Source organism: Alligator mississippiensis, chromosome 11, assembly GCF_030867095.1.
Source record: "Alligator mississippiensis isolate rAllMis1 chromosome 11, rAllMis1, whole genome shotgun sequence".
NCBI classification, from domain to species: domain Eukaryota; kingdom Metazoa; phylum Chordata; order Crocodylia; family Alligatoridae; genus Alligator; species Alligator mississippiensis.
In genome coordinates, this window is record NC_081834.1 from 16,813,007 (window position 1) to 16,835,032 (window position 22,026).

The following is a 22,026-nucleotide window of genomic DNA, read 5'->3' on the forward strand; positions in this document are numbered from 1 at the left end:
CCCCAAGTCTCTTTCATCCGTAGTACTAGCCAGCATAGCACTGCCGAGCCTATAAGGATGCTGCACGGTTTTCCTCCCAAGGTGAAGAACCTTGCATTTCTCAGTGTTAAACACCATCAGGTTCTCATCCGCCCATTTGCTGAGCCTATCCAGGTCAGCCTGGATCACCCTCCTGTCTTCAGGTGTCGATGCTTTACCCCAAAGTTTGATGTCATCAGTGAACTTGGCCACTTCTGACTCCAGTGTCCACATCATTAATGAAGATGTTGAACAATATGGGTCCAAGCACAGAGCCTTGGGGGACCCCACTGGTCACAGGGCACCATGACAATTGACTTCCATCAATTACCACCCTCTGGGTCCAACCACGGAGCCAATTTCCCAGCCAGCAGATCGTGGTGGACCCAAGGCCACAACTGGCCAGTTTCGCCAAGAGGTGATCATGGGATACCAGATTGAAGGCTTTTTTGAAGTCAAGATATATGACATCAATGTCTTCTCTCTTGTCCACGTGATAGGTCATTTGGTCATAAGAGGAAATAAGATTGGTTAAGCAAGACCTACCCGCTACAAACCCATGCTGGCTATCCCTCAGGATTGCTTTGTACTCCCATAATTTCTTTGTACAAATTGCTTTGTACTCCCATGATTCTATGTTATGGATAATAAAAGTAACACGATATCACTACCATCATACTGATACCTACGACCTTAGAAATATTGTAGAGTTGTTTTTATTTTTCTCCTTTTCCACCATATATAATTTCTCATTAACTTTCCTCTGCTTCCACATTCCTTCTTCTTGCATTTCCCAGATTTGTACCACAGTGCGCATAGCCCAGTTTGAGAAACACTGATCTACAGAAATGACTTAGATCACTGGTGCTCAACCTTTTTTTCCCCCAAGGGGTATCCCAGCCTGAGCCAGGCCCCATGGTGGGGGAGGAAGCGGGGTGAATGGGGCACAGCTCGGCCATGGGTGGGAGGGGAGGGGAAGGAAGGAGGGAAGGGAGCATGACTTGGCCCTGACCGAGTGCTGCAGGGGGAAGAGGGCCTAGCCTGGCTCCAACTTAGTATGTGGGCCTTGGCATGTGGGGATTTGGCTGGGGGGCTGAAGGTAGGTGGCTGTATTAATGGCCAATGCTCCCCCACTGCCAAAATTTCCAACCCATGGGGAGGCCCACAAGCCAGATGCAACAGCTCCACAGGTCACATTTGGCCCATGGGACGGAGCTTGAGCACCCCTGGCTTAAATAATAATGATGATTCACCTGCAGGCCAGTCTATATTAATACAGATTTTATAGAAAACTTTCATGTTGCCACTAGAAACCACAGGTTATATTCTGTTAGCAACTGGGGAAATCAGATTCTTAAACTGTTCTTAGTCAGCTGGTTCTTTCCAGGCTGCTTGAAGTATGATTTTAACATTTTAATCTTCCATAACTTTTCCAACCCTTCAATAACAGGCTAATTTTTTTAATGACTGTGATCCAGGAGTCCCTTTTATCTTGAGGTTAGGGTAAATTTTGGGGGGGAAGGAAAGGGAGGACAAAAGGGGATAGGGAGTTAATACTCTTTGATGCATAATGTTACACTGTATCTCTGTAACAATCATACTATGTTTCTGTCTACCTTTGCCTTACCATGTTGTTGGTAACTGGTTTGTTCTACTATTTTTGGTTTCTACTACTAGCTGCTCTTAACTATCAGCTGTGGACCTGTAGTAAACCCTTCTCTTGTCTTTCTTCAGTCACCCAATGCATTAAGATTTTAAACCAAAAAACAGTGAGAAAGAAAAGCAGGGTTTGCACTCTCATTCTCTCTCTTCTCCACAACACCTCCAAAACTAACAATAACAATACATTTTTTTAAATAAAAATTTAAAACTTTGAAAAATGGAAAAAAAGTTAACTAACTACACTCCAAGATCTTAAACCTTCAAACTAGTGAGTTGATAGTAGGACCTTTGGAAACAACATAGTTCCCAAATACCAGACAATGAAATGGGGACAGATTTTTTTCCAATATGATATAGTAAGACAACAAAGCTAGGGACAGACATACAAAAAGCCAGAACCTGAATTCAGCTAAACTCAATCTTTGCAGTTTAGTCTAACCTGCGTAGATTGAACTCATCAGCAAGTGAATAGACATTCATTTTTTATTCTGGAAATGCAGCCACATGCCTGCAGTGGCTCAGGTCAGAAGCCGGGGGGTTAGAACAAGCCCTCAGCTAGAGGGAAACTAAACTGAGGGAAGGGGTATGGCCAGGCCTGGTCAGGCCTGAGTATGACTGAAGAGGGGTTTAAACGCCCACCCTAGCCTGCAGGGACCCCAGCCCAGGTCTGCCTACAGGGGGAAGGGGGAAGCAGCCCCTATCAGGGGTCCTCAGCCCCTCCCCCCCATGTCACTCTCCATCTAGCTGACAACAGGAGCCAGGGCAGGGCCAGACCCTGGTAGCCTGAGGGGAAGTGGTGGTTTAATCCCCACATTGCAGGACGGGGCAGCACAGACACTGATAGGTTCTGCTTGTGCACCCAGGGCCACCACAGCCAGATGCCAATAGCCTGAGTGGAAGTAGGGGTTTAATTCCCACATTGCAGGCAGCAGGAGCGCAGGCACCAACATGACACCCTGGGACGAGTCCCTACGAGTGGCCGGCCAGCCACAGGGAGAGGGTGGGAAGGGGGTTTGGGGATGGGGGCGGGGGGAGAAATGTGACCTGGTTGCAAGGGGGAGGGGGAGCCATAGCTAGTTACAGAGCTCAAGTCACTGTTGCCTCCAGCTGCGGCAGCACGGCCCAGACTGGGGTGGCCCTAGGGGGCAGGAGTTAGCGCCCGCCACCTCCTGCCTTGAGCCCTATGAGGGGGCTGCAGTTTGCAGGTAGGCTGCAGCTGCATCATGGCTTCCTGCCACCCTGCCTCTCCTGGCAATGGTGGCAGCAAAGCAAACTATCCCAGCAGCGGAGGTGAGGCACCTGTCACCCGCTGCCTGCTGGCAGTGGTGCCAGGTACTCGGGGCAGGCTGCTGCGAGCTGGGGGTGTGGGGAAGCAATGAACCACCACAGCCCAGTCTGGCCCAGTTCTGTGGCCCAGGGGCATAGGCAGCAACTGACCTGCAGCCCACCCCTCCCTCTCTCAGCAGCAGAGCAAACCATCATGGTGGGTGGAAGCGAGGCACCTGTCACCCACCACTGCCTTGCAGTGGTGCCAGGCACTCAAGGTGGGCTTCCACGGGCTAGTCACTGTCTACACCCCTGAGCCACTGGGCTAGGCCAGACCAGGCTGCACTCCTAGGCCATGGGGCCAGGCCAAACTGGGTTGCAGTGGTCCATTGCCTCCCCCGCCACTGCCCACACTTCTGATGTGCAGCAGCCTGCCCCAAATGCCCAGCACCCGTGCAAGCAGGCAGTGGGTGACAGGTTATTGACCTCTGCCCACCATGATGGTTCACTCTGCCACCAGGAGAGGGTGGGGAGCAGGGAGCCATGCTGTAGCTGCTGTCTGCTTGCAAACCACAGCCCTTGCACAAAGCAGGAGGCCATGGCAGCCCCACCCTCCAGCCCCCTCTACAATAGCGGGATTAAACTCCTGCTTCCCCTCAAGCTACCAGGGGATGGGGAGCAGCAAGGGGGTGGCAGGCTGGGGATGCCTGGCAAGGGCTGGCTGCCCCCTTTCCAGGCAGACTGGGCAACTCTCCAGAGCAGGGCTTCCCACCCCTGCCCCTTTCTCAGCCAGCCAGAGCAGTGATAGTGCTCCGGCTAGGGAAGAGAGGGATGGGTCCAACCCTGCTTGGCTGAAACAGACAGCCCAGCCCCAGGCTGGAGAGCATGCTGGGATGCTGGAGGACTCTGATTATCTTAAACCAGGAAGGGGTCTGGGACAAGTTCTATAAATGGGTTTAACCCAAAACAGTCAAGTCTGATACTACATTCAACTAAGTTTATCTCAAACTGGTTTGGGCCATTTTGAAACTGGTTTATGTGCACTGAGCTTCTATTCTGTTACAGGTTTAAACCAGTTTCTGATCACTTAAATAGGTTTATATGCAACTTCTGGGAATCAATAACAAATTATAGAAAGACATGACAGCAAATGAGGGAATGAGAGACAGTGGAAACTGGTCTGGCTGATGCCAAAAGAGCCACAAGAACCATAACTGCGTTTTATAATAGATCATAAAAAGGGGGAACTATCAACTGTACAATACAGATCGACAGAGGATAGACAGACTCTTCTATATCCATCCATCCTGTCCACATTACTCTTTGCTAAGTTATGCCTCCAACTTAGAACATTTGATAACTTCTCCATTTCCAAGACAACACGGCCACAAGAAGAATATTTTAGGTCAAGTTCTGCCTTTCATTAATTGTTGACAAGTTGCAAAGAAGCGTAAATTTCTGTCAAAATCCTGGACCAGGGGAAAGTCTCAATCGTAAGACTGTATTATACAGATGCCTACACAGAACAGCTTCTTGAACAATAGGTTCTGGCCTAAGTCAGAAAAAGTGGCCAGGAGAAATACAAGAAGTAGTTAAGCCTCTTACTGAAGTGATATAATCTGTTACACAACACTACACATAACAACTGCTTGGAAGGAGGAGTCCTAGGCCTCGTACAGACATTCAGTTTCTCCTGAGAGACACTATTCTCTTAGGAGACACCAGGAGTGTGAAGTTCAGGCTTTTTCTCCCAAAGTAAAAATGGCAGTGCCAGACGAGCAAAGGTCTGTGCATGCTGACAACACAGGCTGACAAGAGGAGGCTGGGTTAGCCAAGCAGGGCTGCCCTATGCATTGCTGCCACCTGTTGCCAGGCAGATTAAGGGAGCCTACAGAGTTTACTGAGGTGTGCACACAGAGCCCCCTTCCCAAGGCTGCACAGTGTCAGCACTGCAAGCTCTTCATGTGGCTCTGGGTAATTTTTCTACCATGAGAACAAACCTAAGAGAATTCTCCCAGATTACTTGAATGTGTGTACACAGACCTATTGTTTTATATCAGAAATCTGCTTGCACACAATTTGAAATGTCACTCCATTCTGCAATCAATCGATCAACACCAATCATTCAGACTCTTTCACTGACTCAAATTACATGGAAAAAACACATTGGCACGGTTTATTCTTCTACAGAAGTGTCTAGCTGGTGATTTAGCATAAGGAAAGAAAAACAAGCTTTCAGATAGCTTTGACCCATAAATTGAAAAAGTGTTGTATAAGCTTCAAATCGCACCTGAATTTTGAGCAGCAGGGATTTTTGTGAGTGATATCTTTTACCAGATCAACTGCATGTTTGGGATAGACTTAGGCAAGATTTCATTTATCACAGTACCTTTCCTTGTGAGATTAGAGAAGCTTTTGAATTTTGAGGCCTTTATCAGAATGGACCATTCAAACCCTTTTAAGGCTTACCCATCATTTATCTTATAATTAACTAATCCTTTTTACCTAGGCAGGCACAAGGATCAGAAAATGCTGCATGTAGTTATCAGAGATTAACAAAAAATTAGAACCCAAGAAATACCTGTAGACCAAACAGACCAAACAGACAACTAACAGTTGTAAAAATAATGTAAATGGTATACAGCAGGAAAAGAAAATCTTCCAAAGCCTTTCAACAATATTAAAAAAATCTTTGTGCACTAAATGAGGAATTGTCTTTATCTTTCCTTAACTTTTTCCAAACTTCCACTATATAAAACAGTCTAATGAATTTATGTATTCCTTATGTAGGTTATCCAGAACATTTACATGGCATACTGAAAATCATTTTCTCCAAGAACTGTACTTGGTAGTGAGAACATAAAATTGCAGTTCTTACAAGAATGCTATTTCAAGGAAAATATCCAATGTTCTCACATTTTCCTAATACTTCCCAGTTCCATAAATTTCAGTCTTACAAAAATGTTTCAAAATATACTTGAACTCTCACAAAATGTCAAAGAATCAGAGGTCTGAGATTTTAAAGAAATTATGGTACAATTTAGAAATTAGATATGTGCTTCTCAGGCTCTCTTTCAAATACGTCTTGTAATTTATCACAGCTTCTTGCAATTCTGTACCCTAGTTAAAAAGGCTGGATATAGGGTCCAGGTTTCACAAGGGGCCTATTACAGATTTCTTTTTTCATAACTGTTTTCATTGAACCATCATTGCATTCATTTTGTAATCCCCCTTTTAAAGGTATTGCAAAGTGCTGTTCCAGAATGTGCCCTAAAAAACAACGGTAGTACCAAATCTACAGAATAACTTAAAGGGGCCTCTTATGAGGTGAATTTTCCCATGCAGTCCTTTGAAACATTGTGCCTGATGGAGTTACAGGGCCTCCACATACAATGAGCTATTACAGCGGCTTATCCCCGAATTCCTTCACCAGCCCATCACAGCAGTGATTAGTCTAAACAGTCATGCATGTCTTCATGCTAGTAAAGGAGCCACTACTAGAGATCATACTTCTACTTCTGGCCCAAACAAGTCAAAAAACATTGTTCATTTCCTCATACTTACATGCTCACAGCATGTAGGGTTTGTAGATCCACCTGTGTGTTACTTTATCTACTGGTTTAAAGGCACACTTTTAATATTAAGACTTTACTGCCTGCAGTTCTCTTTTGTGTTCTTGCTTTGACAATTCCTATTTATCAACACCTTGTCTTTCAAGCTCATCACATAATACCTTGCTTCAACATATTCACTGGACTCAAACAGAAAAGATGAGACCTAGGAGGCATAAAAATAAGGAGAACCTGCCATATGCAGCAGTCTAGCTGTGGACAATAGTTGATATATTATTAAGCCACATGATTCTAAAGTTACTAATTTTAGTGTTTCAAAAAGCCAGGGGTGGTAACATTCTGTTTCCAGTCCAACCAACACTTCATTCTTTCAGCTTCTTCTCATAGCCTTATCATACTATTTGCACTGACAGACTTTATGACAAGGTCTCTGTCTCCTACCGTCAGCGAGATGTTGTGCCAATCTATATGTTAAATATCAACAGAATGCACCTATCCACATATAATCCCCAAAGCCTTTATTAACCTTTCACTTGCACTGGTAGTAATAAGGAGTAATTCGAAGGGTCAGAACTAAGGCAGTGAAAATGGACAGGACAGGCCCCAGAACCATTTAGACTCATTACATTGTAATCTCAAGGTGGGCTACAAGGTATCCCAATGTATTCTTACTCAACAATACAAAGGTTGAATATTACACTGCACGTGAAGACCTAAACTGGAAAATCCAGAAGGATCTGAAGAAATGCCAAGGGAAACAGTGGAATCTGCTGAAAGCTTTGAATTGCAAATGCAGGGGAAATCCTCTTCTGGAAAATATATTCAAGCTCAAGGTGTTTGAATGCCAAAAGAAATCTGACACCCCTCACCACACACACACACACACACACACACACACACCCTTGCTTCACCTCTTTTCTTTTAATGGCTTTTTATCAAATGCACTTTGTCATCATTGCAACTTTTTCTTAGTGAGCACAGTAGTGATAAGAGGTTCTTTTTACAGACAACCCTGAAGAATACAGAGCTCTGTATTCTATGCCCAAAGAATAGATTAAACCCACACATTTTCCTAGTGTCCTCCACCTAACAGGTCACCTCCCTACACTGGTGCAGTGGGGCATATTTATGATAGTCGCATCACCTTGTTATTCTCTGCACCTCTCTTGACCTCTACTAAGACAACTAGGCTAGGGACAGACATTAGACATAAACTGGTTTAAGTAATTAAAAATTGGTTTAAACTTTTAACAGAACCTAAGTTCAGTGCACATAAACCAGTTTCAAAATGGCTGAAACCAGTTTGAGATAAACCTGGTTGAATGTAGTATCAGATTTAACGGATTTGGGGTCAAACCAGTTTATGCAATGTCTGTCCCAGGCCCCTTCCTGGTTTAAGTTAAACCACAGTCCCCCAGCATCCCAGCATGCTTTGCAACCCTGGGCTGGGCTGGGCTGGGCTGTCTGCTTTAGAGAACAGAGCTGGCCCCACCCCTCTGCTCCATAGCCAGAGCTCAAGTGGAGACTGTAGGCATAGCAGCATCTGCCTGGCCTCTCCCTGCCCCCCACCTCCCTCCTATCTCCCACAGCACAGACCCCAACCCCATGGACCCTAGGCATGTGGTATGCTAGCTAATGCTGAGAGGTGTCTGTGTGTCTCCAGTTTCACTGGGACAGGCAGACAGGACAGTGTCTGATTAGGGCTTTTTGGAGATAATCAGCAGGTCAGCTGGGAATGTCCTTCTGTTCCATCCTTGGAAAAAGCTGTTAAAGAAAAGCTTGAACTAATGAGAGAGGCTTTTGTTTTGTTGATAGGCTAATAAGCACTGTGCTATCAACTCCCTGCTGGCTCCCTCACCTGTCCGGTTTGCAGACAGTATGAAGAAGCAGGGAGAGGGAGACTGAACAGCTCAGTATCATCAATAGATGCATGCACTACACACACCCCTTTTCCCTCAGAGTGCTAGCCAGTACTCCTTACTAAGTAGGCAAGGTTCTCTGGGTAGATATGATCTCTTTTCTTAGATCAACTAAGTAGCTGGAACAAAGTTATTTGCAAGCTTTTGGGCACAAGCACCCTTCTTCAGGCATAAGGAGACTGTTATTGTTGTTGCTGAGTAATTTGACCTCAAGCTATCCACTACCAAGTTGATGGTCACTACTGACGAAGACCAAACCAGTGCCTAGAAATAAAAGTGTCTCAGTTTCCAAGGTCTGGTTTCTTTTTTAGCAGCTTTAACAGATGCATTTTTTAAAGAAAATATTTTAATTTGTAACCGGCTCTCTTAATCTATGTAGATAAAACAGATACAAGAAACAACACCTCTCCAGTCAGATGAATCCTGATAAGCTCCTCTCAGCCAGGTGCCATACTACAAAGTCAATTGAGCATCTTTTTTATTTTCTCTTCAAAAGATTCAGGTTCCAAACGCATTGATCCAGGTGCCTGAATCACAGACGTGCCTTAATCTCAGCAAGCCTGTCCAGTTTTGCTCTGGGGCAATTAATTAGCCAAAAAAAAATTTCTTCCTCAACAGATCCTCAAAAAGACTTACTTCCAAGCAAGGGACTAAGCCAAAACTTTCAAATTAAGGACAGAGAGCCTGATCCTGGACCCTTTAGTCTATGGGAGTACTACATACTGGACTACAACTGATGACCTTGGACATAAATAAGGTCCAGTTCACAATGACACAGTGCAAAACCAGAAGGGGACAAATAAAGATGCAACTGAGCTATTCACTGCATTAATTAATTTCTGCTTTCTACATGGGACTGGAAAAGGACTCATCAGCTGTATCTTCCTACTTCAGGATATAAAAAGGATGAATAGCTATGACACAGCCCAACTATTTAATGACCTTGCCCAATTTCACCACATAATACAGCATTCAATTGCTTAGATCACATTTAGACATCAACAGCCTGAAGCAATCAGGTTACTAAATTTTAAACTAAGCAAATAGTTTACAGGGTGTTTTAAATATTAAAATATTATATTATGCTATGTCTATAATGCAACAGTTATGTTATGCTTCCTTGTGAAATCATTGGAGATTTTATTCAAGCCATTTGCAGTACTGGTATCTCACACACTGTTGCTGAAGGACAGTGAAGCTTTTGAACCCACAGCACAGTATGGACAGAGTTCAAAACCCCGCAGGCTTGCCTCTGCCCTGTCAGCAGTGGGTATTGGGGATGACTAAGGATCTCTCACCACCACCCCCCCCCGTTCCCACCCACACACTCTAAACACACGTTTGTAAGTGAGACAGGCACTGGGGACCAGTATGGAGCAATCTCAGATCCACCAGAAACCAAGGGCACAAGAATGGGTACTGGGAACCAGTCTGGAGCAGCCTCAGGGGCAAACTTGCAGTAGAGCGCTTCAGCTGACTCAGTTGGGAGGCAGTCAATCCCATCCTCCTCAATACATACTGCTGACAGAGTCTAGACAAACCCTTAGACTACCTGTGTTGCCTGAAGGACTTAAAAGGCAAAAAAACCTCCAACCTTGCCTCAAGAACCAGCTGTAGAGGCCTGGACAGACCTCGATGTTTTTAACTCCTCTGAAGCAATGGAAACCTCCAAGCAAATAATACAAATACTGGACTAGGCCTATGCACAGTCTAGGTTTCTAGTAGCAGTGACTGGAAAAGGGCCATGCTGTTTCAGGAGGAAGGAAAGAGAAGGAGATCATTTAAGATAGCTGATGATTTGTTTCCCTCTTTCCTGACATTTTGACATTAGATACACAAGTGATATATGTTTGTGAGATATTAGATAGTATGCACAAGTAATATGGTGTGCATATGTACACACACACACACAGCAAAAGGACCAAGGTGATTATAGTTCTGCTCAAAGGTTCACAACCCCTGGACTCTGGAAATGGGATACATCATTTGTGGAGGAAAGCTTCTATATTGTCAGGGATGATAAATAACATGGTCACGAACTCTGCAATTGTCTCCCATTTGATTTAGGCTCTGCTGGTGCTGAAGAATGTGTAAGTACGATGCAAATTATGCAATTTTATCCTAAATTATTTTCTCTTTTTTTTTTTTTTCTAAATTGATCAAACACTGATTTGTAGTTATAGCTCATCACTTAACCCAGTGTGCAAAGGTCCAGCCCACCCCTTTTACTTAGAGTTTTAAACACAGGGCACTTCACTTAATCAGAATTGTTAGAAATTGCATAGAGAACTTCTTTTTTTCATAGTAATGGAGTTGAAAACAGTCTCTCCTAGGCTACCTTGAATAATGTCTAAGGTCTCCATCAATGAACCTGACACCCTCTTGTGGGCAGGTTTGGCATAGCAGTTCTTTTGTCACCCATAATCCTTTTGAACAAGGCTGCTTATAAATCCTCTCGGTAGCATGCAACTTTGACTGAACTTTGCTAAAGTCACACCGCTTAGCCTCTCTCCGGTTGGGATTCATTACTGTTTCACTTGCAGGCCTTCACCTCCAAGCCAGAAAATATAGAGGAACCCAGAGATGCCAATATCATTTGGGACCCCAAGTTAAGCAGCGGAGGGCTATTTCTTTCCTGTCCCTCACCACTTCCTCGGGCTTCCTCCTACCTTCTCATATTCCTCCTTCCCCTTCTCCTTCAGTCTGAAGCCAAAGACAACCTTCAACTTCCCTATCTGCTGCCCCTTTCTGCCTGGATAGCCCTCATTTATACCAGGTGTTTCCAATTAGCTGCTCAGCCACAGCTGAAAGAGGTAATTAGGTATTTTCACTAACCCTTTACGGACTGCAGCTGTGTGGGGTAAAGATGCCCCATTACAAGTAAAGAGGCTACAGGCCAAACGACTACAGTATTTTGTACATTTTGTATCTTTCAGCAAATGGGGATTCTATTGATTAAGATAATATTCTGTCCTCTAGTGGCACAAAACAAGCTTAGGAGGTTGCATGCGAGTGGGCATATGGCTGAGAGAGCCTGCGTGTACCAATTGCCTTTATCAACCGAGCCCCCCATAAAACAAACAAAAAAATCCCACCCTAAAGCTACTCCTGGCCACAGCAAAACTGTCTTGTACCTTACCTGCTCCCTACAAGGAGCAAAGGAGCAGTTTAAGACTGACTACTAATGTCATAGTGCAGGCTGAATTTAAGGAATGATTCATTTTCATATTGGTATCATCCTAATACAATTAAGAAAAGATAAAATGAAAATTTTCATTTTAGTCATGCACCTTCTACCTGAAGATAATACTTCCCCAATTAACATGTACATGTGCAAGCACACACACGCACACACACACCACTTCAATATATAAAAAACACATATTGCAATTTTACAATCAAGGGAAATGGAGAGAGATCATCCACCCAAAATTACACAGCAGATCTGTGGTAAGATCAGGAACAGAGGTCACGGCTTGTAGTGGGCTCTACCATAATAAAAATACTTAACTATAATAATCTAGCTTCCACCCTTGTGCTCTAACAGGCTCCATATTTCCTCACCTGAGAAAGTGTCAAAATGATAGTCACCTTACATGCATATATCATTCCCCTCAAGTTTCCCAGCTCTTATTAAAAAAAAATTGTTTGCTTACCCCTCTCGTTTTAAAACACTGACTTCCTGAGATTAAAAAGATAGAGAGAAAAAACACATACAAGGCCTTTTTTTTTTTTTTGTAAGTCTACCTTTAGGGTGGATTTAACATGGCAACAAATAATCTGCATGTGATATGACAGTTTAGGACAAGAATCAACTAATACAGTATCTGTGCAGGATGAGAGGGGTGAGGCAAATTATTACTGGAGACGAAGTTATGCCTAACACTAAGGACACATCTGCATCACTTTCTCTGCTCTCTCTGTCCACCTACTTCCAGCCCAGCATCCCAAACCTGGAAGTGAAGCAGTAAAGCTGTCCTGAGAAGACTCCCTACCTCCAGTCAAGAACAGTGACAGGAGGTGCGCTCAGTATGGCTTCACTACCTCGTTCCCAAGTTTGGCTCGTGGGGAGCAGGAACTCAGAGGGATGCCGAGGAAGCAGCATGGACAAAGCCTAAGAATTTGCATCCCTATTCCTGAAGAAGATCACCAGGAAAATACCAGCAGTCAGGTACTGCCTCACATCTGAAAGGTAGTGTAAGTGCCCCCTACCACAAAGGTGGTCCAGGCCTCAGAGACAGCACTGTGTGAATTGCAGACAGTGCTTCCTGCAGCAACTGGATTTTTCCTCTAATATTTCCTAATCAAGAACTGGCTTGGCTTCAGTCTACCCCACCTCAGCCTGAAATAATCCAATCAATCACCTCAGCTTAAAGCAATACAGTTGAGCAACAGCTATTAGCTTTTGCATTAATATAAAAAAAAAACAACCAAGCAATTTGTCATTCATTCTCCCCAAAATAGAGCCCCTTTTCCTTCTCTGACCTCACAACCTACACTTACCAGGTCATTACTCAAGGCCATTTTCAACCCCATCTTCTCAGCCTTCAACATGCCTGCATCAGACATTTGGAAGCATGCTGTGCCTCTCTCCTGCATCTCATCACGCACTGCATGATCAGTGGGAGGAAACAGCATGTGTCCAGACTTCCTGTTGCTGTGGCTTGCCTTCACAATTTGTATTTTGTATATTTTGTCCTCCTCTTCAATAGTCGTCCATGGTGAAACAGAGCAACAGGCAGAGGGGCAACTGAACTGTGGGTCCTATATCACAGCCTTTTACATAGGTCATTTTCCTTTATTAAAAAATATATATTGTGCATCATCATTAGTGACAGAGGACCCAGATTCAAGGCTCAGCTTCTGTTATTTCATCCAAATACCTCTTTAAAATTGTTTGCTTTAGAGGGGAGGTGCCTGTCTTGTCTTTGGTTATGAAATTCAAATGACAGTCCCTTAGCTTAAGGTGCTACTTCTGCCCTTCCACTTTGCTTCTTTCATTACACCTCTCTGCTGCCACACTGGAGTGAATAATGCATTTTCTTCAGTGAATTTCTCTGAATTAGACTTCCAATTAATTCAGGCCAGATTTACCGACTCAGCCACTTCAGGGTGTTAGGATTCTCCTAGAATCCTGTGGGTTAATTTTCTTTTCCCTAAAAAAAAAGTTTCCAGATCAGCTACAAGAATCCGGCAAAAAGGAAACTGTCATTTTCACCCAGCAACATATGCAGTTAGTATGTGCAGGATTTGTTTCAGCCCAAACAGAAAGCACAAATTATACTTTCTATCCAGAAAGCCCAAACATGATTTCACACCAACTGACAGTGGTAGTAATTAATGTGAAGGTTCCCTGGGGTCTTTTAACATCCTTTCTTAGCTTTTGATGGCTTAGACAGCCACAACCTATGTTCCTTTAACTATCCATAAAACTGAGGGGGGAAAGCATTTAAACACGACATTGGGTTTTCTTTAAACTCTCTAATGAGCTCTAGATAAAGCAGAGAAGCTTTTACTGAGGATTGTAAGCAGCACTTTTTTCCCCTCAATTGTTCTCCCAAGGGCAGAGTATTTCTGTCTCTTCATAGACAGATGAATTCCAAGAACAGCTTTAACAAAGCCCAAGAGCACTGTTTGTGTCAAAATGGGATCACATTGCAGAGATGTGTGGTATGACCATTCTTCCCCTTTCCATCAGCTTGGTGCAGTTTGCCACTTTCCTATTCACTTGTAAAATTAAGGCAGGATCTGCATGCACGCGTGCACACACACGTTTTGTTTTGTTTTTGTTTTTTGGTTTGCCGCAGACATGTCAACTACTCAAGTGCCATTCAGAATTACTACCTCATCCAAATACCCCACTCCCATGCCACTTCACTTAGATCAAGTCATTCATAAAAGAGGAAATATGATTAGGAGCCAGGTTTGCTTTTGACTTCTTTTGTGAGACCAGCAAAATCACTTAAGCTCAGTCTAGCTCAGTTTCCCCACATACTAAATTAAGAAACAAATTGCCTACCTTGGCTAAGCACTAGAAGACCTTCTAATGAATCTCCCTGTGCAAGAGTAATGTGTTGTTAGAGAATTTGGAAGAATTTACTTCTAGCTTCAACTTGATGTCTGGGGCAGGATGTCAAATTCCCAAAGAGACAGAAGCTAAATCCATCCTCTCTCCCCTCATTTATTTACTTGTATTACATATTACAGACAAAAAAAAAAATCTATACGAAAATAATAAAGTTGAAAAGTAATCACTTTAGAACAGGGGTAGCAAACTCATCCGGCCCCGTGCCCTGTGCAGCACGTGCCATGCGGGCCCCCTGTACTGTATGCAGTGCATATGCCTGGTCCAGTGCTGCATGGAGCGCGTGCCAGTCCCTGTGCCAAACGCAGTGAACCCCAGAGCAGGGCCAGCACATGCTGGAAGCAGTGCACAGGGCTAGACTGGCCACACACATGGCACACAGCACAGAGTCAGCATGGGGTGCATACTGCATGCATGCCCCACTGGACTGGCCTTGCGCACCAACCCTGGAGCCAGCATGCAAAGCCAGTCTGGCAAATACAGAACATGGAGCACAAACCCTGGACTGACCCTTCATGCCATGTACCATGCCCACCCACAGTGCCAAGTCCAGCCAGCACTCCAGACCAGCACCGCATACCACATACATCTGGATCACAGGGCTCCATGGGAAGGGTCTGGCCTGCTGCACTTATGTTCGACACCCCTGCTCTAAAGCTAGACAATGCCAGAATTCAGGCTGCCCATGCAAATTTAATTCAGCCTCCTTTTAAATATGCATTATGGTATGGTCTTTAATTCTATACTATTTTGACCACATGACCGCTGCGTACTAGATTTTTATGCCAAGAGGGATGAGTGAACTGGTTCAGATAAAGCAAGAACTAGTTCCAAGCTTCAGTCAGGCCACTGTGGTGGAAATTTCAGTTAACTTTTTTCCCCATTTTCTCATGTCTGAAATTCTTGGTTTGGGCTGAGACAAGAAGCAGAGCACCAAAATAAAATGAAAATACAGCACAGTATATGGACTCCTCTCTGTTCTCATTATTGACTTTATTGAAGCAACCCTATAGAGTTGCTCCATATTATTATTATTTATATAGTATCCAAAGTGTGCCAGGTGACTTACAGGAAAATTAAAAGACATGGTCTCCTACCAGAAAAGAAAACAGAAAACTGGCCAGCAGCCAGTACTGCACATGAGTAACTTTATGCACATGAATAGAGCTGGAAGAATAATAGCATTTTTGGATTTGTGGCTGAACTGAAATATCAGGACAAAAATTGGCTCAGGTTTAGCCAAAATAATTTTTAAGGCCTTTTTTTTTTGATGACGCAAAACAAACTATAGTAATTTAGGGGTGATCAGATTTTTTTAAAACCCATAATGAAAAATTTTACTTGTTTTGACACCTTTTGTTCTTTTTCAGGTAACTTCTAAATTAAAAGTGCTGGTTTAAAACAAGAAATTGAAAAGCAACATTTTGAAAATGAAAACGTTTTGACATTTAAAAAAATACATACCTTTTTTCACCACCAAAACTATTTTTCAGTTTGACTCAAATATACAGCTAGGTTCCGTCACCAGAAACTCCCATTTTAGTTAATTTACTATTTATCAAAACATTTCATCCAGGTCATGAGTGGTTGTGGGGATTGGCAGGAAGGTGTGCTTGTGTGGGGATTCAGGCAAGAAGTTGGTGGTTGGAAGGGGGAAAGGACATCGGCTGGACGCCTCAGGTTTTGAGGTGTTTAAGGAATTGTCTGTGGGTTGTTTATTGTAAGCAACTCTGAGGCTTTTGGTTAGGGCTGGACATAAATCTAATAAATTAGAATCATTGGCAGTAACAGGATTACTTAAAGTGCACGAAGCTCCACGTGTACTTAATGGGTGGCACTATCAGGACCCACCATTTAAACACTATGCCATACAAGTCAGAAGTGACTATTTATTTGAGCGCCCAGTTTGAAACATCTCAGAGGCCTGATTGTCAGAAATGCTAAGCACCTGCTCTCTGAAAAAAATCAGGCCCTTTAAAATGCCTTAATCTGAGCATCCCAATATTCAAGTACCTAACAGTAAAATCATGAGGTTGATTCTCATATATGGTTTCCTTCATGCTGGAGTCTCAATCAGGACAGGGACGGATGCTCTATGCAAACTTCAGTGCAACACAGAAGCAGTTGGACACAAACTGTTATACAAATATACATATACAGAATTTCATGGCATCCATCAACTGCACAGCTAGGATCGATTTTTCAGTATTACCTCCTCCCCCAGTATTTCAACGAGTTTTGTCTGCAGAGGCTACAAACTGCAAAATCAAAATCTCCATTTGCCATCTGGAAAATGCCAACATTCCAATGATGAAAGTAAAAGTATGTTCTAATTCTTTTTCCATATACATACATACATACACACTACCCTATAAGTTAAAATACCTACTGTAAATTCAGCTTTGTATTTTTTTTAATATGACTTCACATTATAGTCTGTTGGTTTGGAAAATACCATGATGTCATGTTTAAACTATTCAGGATACATCTGCTAATTGAAAGAAGTTGCCAAAAACATTTGGAGTCATACTGTATAGAAATATGAATATTTCTCCAAGCAATTAAGGATGAAATGAAAAGTAGTGGCAGTTTTCCATAACGAGCTTCAACACTACATCCAAACATTTAAAAAGGTTGAGTTTAGTCATTAACAAAATTTGTAGAAGACTGGAGTTTCCAAATAATGTAGCATCATTATTGTCATATCAAATGGAGGGAGATCTTTGCTACTTCCCAAGTTGGGTTCAGATGGAATAAAAGTCTCTGGGGCATGTTTTTCCATACCCTAATGTGAATTAGGGGTGTGCAAAGCAGGCCCTATTCGATTTGGATTTGACCCAATTAGGGATAGTGATCCGAATCAACAAATCGAATCACTGTCCCCGATTCGATTTGGCCAAATCTGAATCTGAAGATTCAATGATGATTTAGAGAATCAGAGATTTGGACATAGACACAACTTTAAATGTTTTTTCTACATACCTTGAGGTACCAGCACGGTGCGATGCTGGGGCACATGGAGAGTCCCACAGGAGTACGGGGAGGCCCCCCACGTGCTCAACAGCAAACCTGGAAGTGGACCGGAAGTACTTCCGATCCACTTCTGGGTCTGCCATGGAGCACATAGGTTCCCCCCCCCCCCCCTGCATCTTCCTGGTTCAGCAACCAGCTACAGGGGGAACCTGGGTGCTCCCACACACCCAGAAATCACCAGTCAATGAGCCAGGGGGAGGAATACAGGGGGGCCTGTCAGCATGTTCCCTGGTGGACCTGGAAGTGGACTGGAAGTGCTTCTGGTCCACTTCCGGGTCTGCTGCTGAGCGCCCTGGGGAGCCCGCTGCACTTCCGTGGGACACACCATGCACCCCAGCATCGCAGTATTCATGAGACTCCTGCTACCTAGAGGTATGTAGAAAAAAAAATTTAAAGCTGTGTCTATGTCTGAATCGCCAAATCTTTCCAAATCGATTCAGAGGGTTCTGATTTGATTGGGAGAAATTAAAGGGTCCTCTGATTTTATTTGAATTCAGAGATTCAGCCACCAAATCTGGCCAAATCAAATCAGGGACCAAAGCTTTGCACAGCCCGAATGTGAATCACATTCCTGCATGCTGATCTACAGGAGGACTGTTGAATCCACATGCACCCCCATCAACAACAACAGGGTGCTGAGCAGACCCCAGCAGTAAGCCCTTCTTGCAACACTATCTTTGTCCATTTAATCATCTAAAAAAAACCATTTCTTATAGTACATAATGCAGTCAACAACCTGATGTTGATAAAATGGATTTCTGGATCTCACTGTTTATACAACATGTAACAGGTCATAAGAAAGAAGAAAGTTGCAATTTTAAAATATGTTCCCAGTAAATTAAGCAGTTTAATAAAGAAATTAAAGTTATGCTGGAGCTTAACATATGTAGGAAGCAATACCTCTGTGCTGCTTCTATTTCCAATTCAATTTCTTTTAATTTACAGCTCTTTAGCAACTGTCTCAGCCACTGATTCGATCAGAACATCAATTTTACCAGAGATTAATTCCAATTTTCAGTTTTATTTTTTTCAGAGCTAAATCAAGAATCTTTCATTATTGCAATCGGTTTTGATCTGTGTATTTGTTTCTATGAAAAGTGAAAGTCAAGTCCTGCCTAACTTTAGCTACAGTCCTGACGACTAAGCAAACAGTATGTACCCAGGTACCAATTTACGTTTCTAAATCTATTTAGTACCCCTCCTTGCTGCAAATCCAGCCACAGCATCTGACACAGTAGATCATAGCCTATAAAACCTTACGTCTTTCTGAATGATGTCTTTCATGGAACTACTCTGCCCTGCCTTTTGCCTCATTTCTAAATCTGTATGGCTTCTTTTTTTAAAATCAGGAATGATCCAAATGTCTGTAAGTTACACCAGTATTTCAGGTTGGTTTGTTTCTTTAAATAAAAAATGGGGAAATGATAATGTTCACAGAACATTACCACCTTGTAGATCTTCTCAACTGAACTTTAAGTTAAAAACAACAACAATAAATGTTGTCCAACTGCAAGATCAATTCGCTCAAGTACTGAAGGGACAATTTGAAGGTGCCTGTGCTATGCTCAGACAACAATTAGAGGTATCACTTATTTTGAGAACATCAGCAGCAAATAGGCCTTGTCCTTGCGTTCTGAAAACAGGGCCAGTTTTTTTCCATGTCCATTAGGATCTTTCAGGTGTTAAAGTGAGGGACAAACTAATTACAGCAGGTAAAAAGGCAGTCAGCCCCTCCAATGGAGCAACTTCTATATGTTATTATCCGTCAGTGAGCCTCCCCCACCGTATATACAAGATTAAACCCACAATAATTTACCCCGTCTTTCACTGAGGGCTGAACTGCCCAAGATTTTTTCCACTAACTACTGCTTGGTAAGAGTGGACACACAGGCTGTTACCACACCTCAGCTGTTCTACTGTGAAGCCTTGACCTCAACTGACTGCACCTTGTTCATTTGCCCATACCCAATACCTTAGAGTATATAGCATTAAAAAGATGAAGAGGTGAAAACTGTTTCCCATTCATTATTTTCTTTGTCAGTTTGCAGTCAATAGACTAGACTAGCGAGACCCATTATGCAGAAATGTGAAGTAAAGAGCATTTTAAACCCATGCAGAAAAAATTACTGCTCGATAAGATCTTTTTCATGAAGGGTTGCTGCTGTTTATAATCAGAATGTAAAATAAAACAACATAAGCAGAAGAGGGAATAGAAACCTCCCACCATGAGATTCAATGCAGACAGGAGTGTCAAGCCCAGCCTTTCCAGGAAAAGGCCCTGAATTTCTGTACAAGTCAGAGTTAACCCATGGCTCACTGCAGAGCAGAGAGCAACCTTTTACACAGGCTTATGTCAAGCCATAGTCGTAATATCATTGGGCTCCTGCACACACATGGGGAGCCTGCTCCAATGCACTGGAAATCCAGGAAGTTGAAGCAGACTCGAACCAAGTCTGATGGAGTGTGGAAATGTATGTGCTCTGGCAGCTCGCACATCACATGTAGCAGTGTGGTCGTGCATCTGTGCACTGACAAAATGGTGGCAGGGTGCTTTGAAATAAACCATGTCCAATGACCTTTAGTTCCACGTGCCCCACTGCCATTTTTTCAGCGCGGGGACATTTGGTGACATTGATACATGTGACACGTGGGCATTTTAATTAGTGTGGCTTGCTAATGAAAAGCACCCGGCACCGCATCCCGCCACATGTAAAGATGCCCATAGATTTGGAAGGGACCCCAAAGGTCAGCTGGTCTAACACCCTGCAAGAGCATTAGTCCTAAATCATCCCTGTCCAGTGCTTGTTCCTCCTCTTGAAAACCTTGAAGGAAGAAGCTTTCACAATTTCCCTGGATAGTTAATTCCACAGCCTTACTGTTCTAACAGCAAGGAAGCTTTTCCTCATACAAGTCCATACAATTGCTTACCATATTAGCCAGTCAAATCACATCATTTGGGCACAGACTCTTATGGGTTCTTACACTGTTTTAAATAGAAACCATGCTTTTTCCTGCTGTACCTTATAAAACATGAACATTTATCGGTTTCTGTCCAGCCAGGCAAGCAGATCTACAGCTATATTTTTTTAAATAATAAATGAAAAAAAGATACTCTGGTGGGAATATGAAAAAGAAGTAAATCTAATGACTTTTTCAGTCCTGTATTACAGGGCCAGAATACTTTATGGTTTCCTGTGGAGTGTCATGTCACCTTCCAGAGTCCCATAATTCTCTCAGCACATATTGGAAGAAATTTTAATTTGGCTCAGACAGGAGGAATATTTTAGTTAAAGCTTAGTACTAGCTACCAGAAACTTGGGCCCTTTACTAAGTGTTTATGAAAACATGAGCAAGTTCTGTAGAGATGATCCCCAATTCAAGTTTATTTATTTTATTGATTAGAATTAGATGGTACAGGATGGCCATTGCATAGTATGGGTGGGGGTAGGACCTTTATATGACTGAATGACTTTTTAGAGTTTCCAGATCTTAAATGAGGACTGAATCTAAAAACAAGCCCCTCTAAATATTAACAATGATAGTGGATGGGTTTCTATATTCTATTCAATCTTCTGTTTATTCCCTCAATTCAGTTAATACTAAAGTATGAAATTTGGACTTAGGATAAATAAATAAGTTTTGTTGCTAACAAAGTGTTATCAAGTAAAGATTAAGCAAGTAATAAACTAAGCTTTTCGTTCTAAGAAACAGGAGAGCAAACTGTGGACATTTCAAAGATGATTTCTGTAATTGGGTATTAAGGGGAAAACCAGATTTGGAATCTAGACGATACTGCCAAGGAAAAAAACCCAAGAAACAAACAAACAAACAAAACTTATCAGCCATAATTATTCTGGCTGCTCTTTTCTGGAGATATAGAAACACCTTGCATATTTGGGAGTTCTATACAAGTAATTAATAATACATTTTAAAAGATATTCCAACAGAAATATGAAAATGAAGTAAATCTAATGAAGCTTTCAGAAGTTACTATTAGACAATAGAAATTCTTTACTAATGTGACTTTCTATGATTTAATAGAATCAGTGCAAGTGTTAATGAGCCATACCAGAATTTTAAAAACAGGCAGGTAACTGTTAGGCTAGGGACAGAAATTACACATACACTGGTATAAGTGATCGGAAACTGATTCAAATCTGTAACACAACAGAAGTTCAGTGCAAAAAGACTGCTTTCAAAATGGCTGAAACCAATTTAAAGATAAACCTGGATGGATGCAGTATCGGATTTAACTGATATAGGTTAAATCTGTTTATTGAACTTCTGTCCCAGATGCCGTCCAGATTCAAGTTAACTCAGTCCCCAGCATCTCAGAATGCTTCGCACCTCCCCCACAAAACTCCCCTTGCAGGATGGGCAGGCTAGCCTTAACCAAAAACTATTTACTCCAATGGACCAGGGAGGCATGCTCTAGTACCCCATGACTTCTGGCCTAGGCCACTGCAGGACC

General features: G+C 42.8%; 1 protein-coding gene across 4 annotated transcripts in view; it reads right to left on the reverse strand.

Annotated features, from left to right (window-relative positions):
- Positions 1–22,026, reverse strand: part of LOC109280665 (uncharacterized) — a 596,100-nt gene that overhangs the window by 457,328 nt on the left and 116,746 nt on the right. The window lies entirely within an intron of this gene.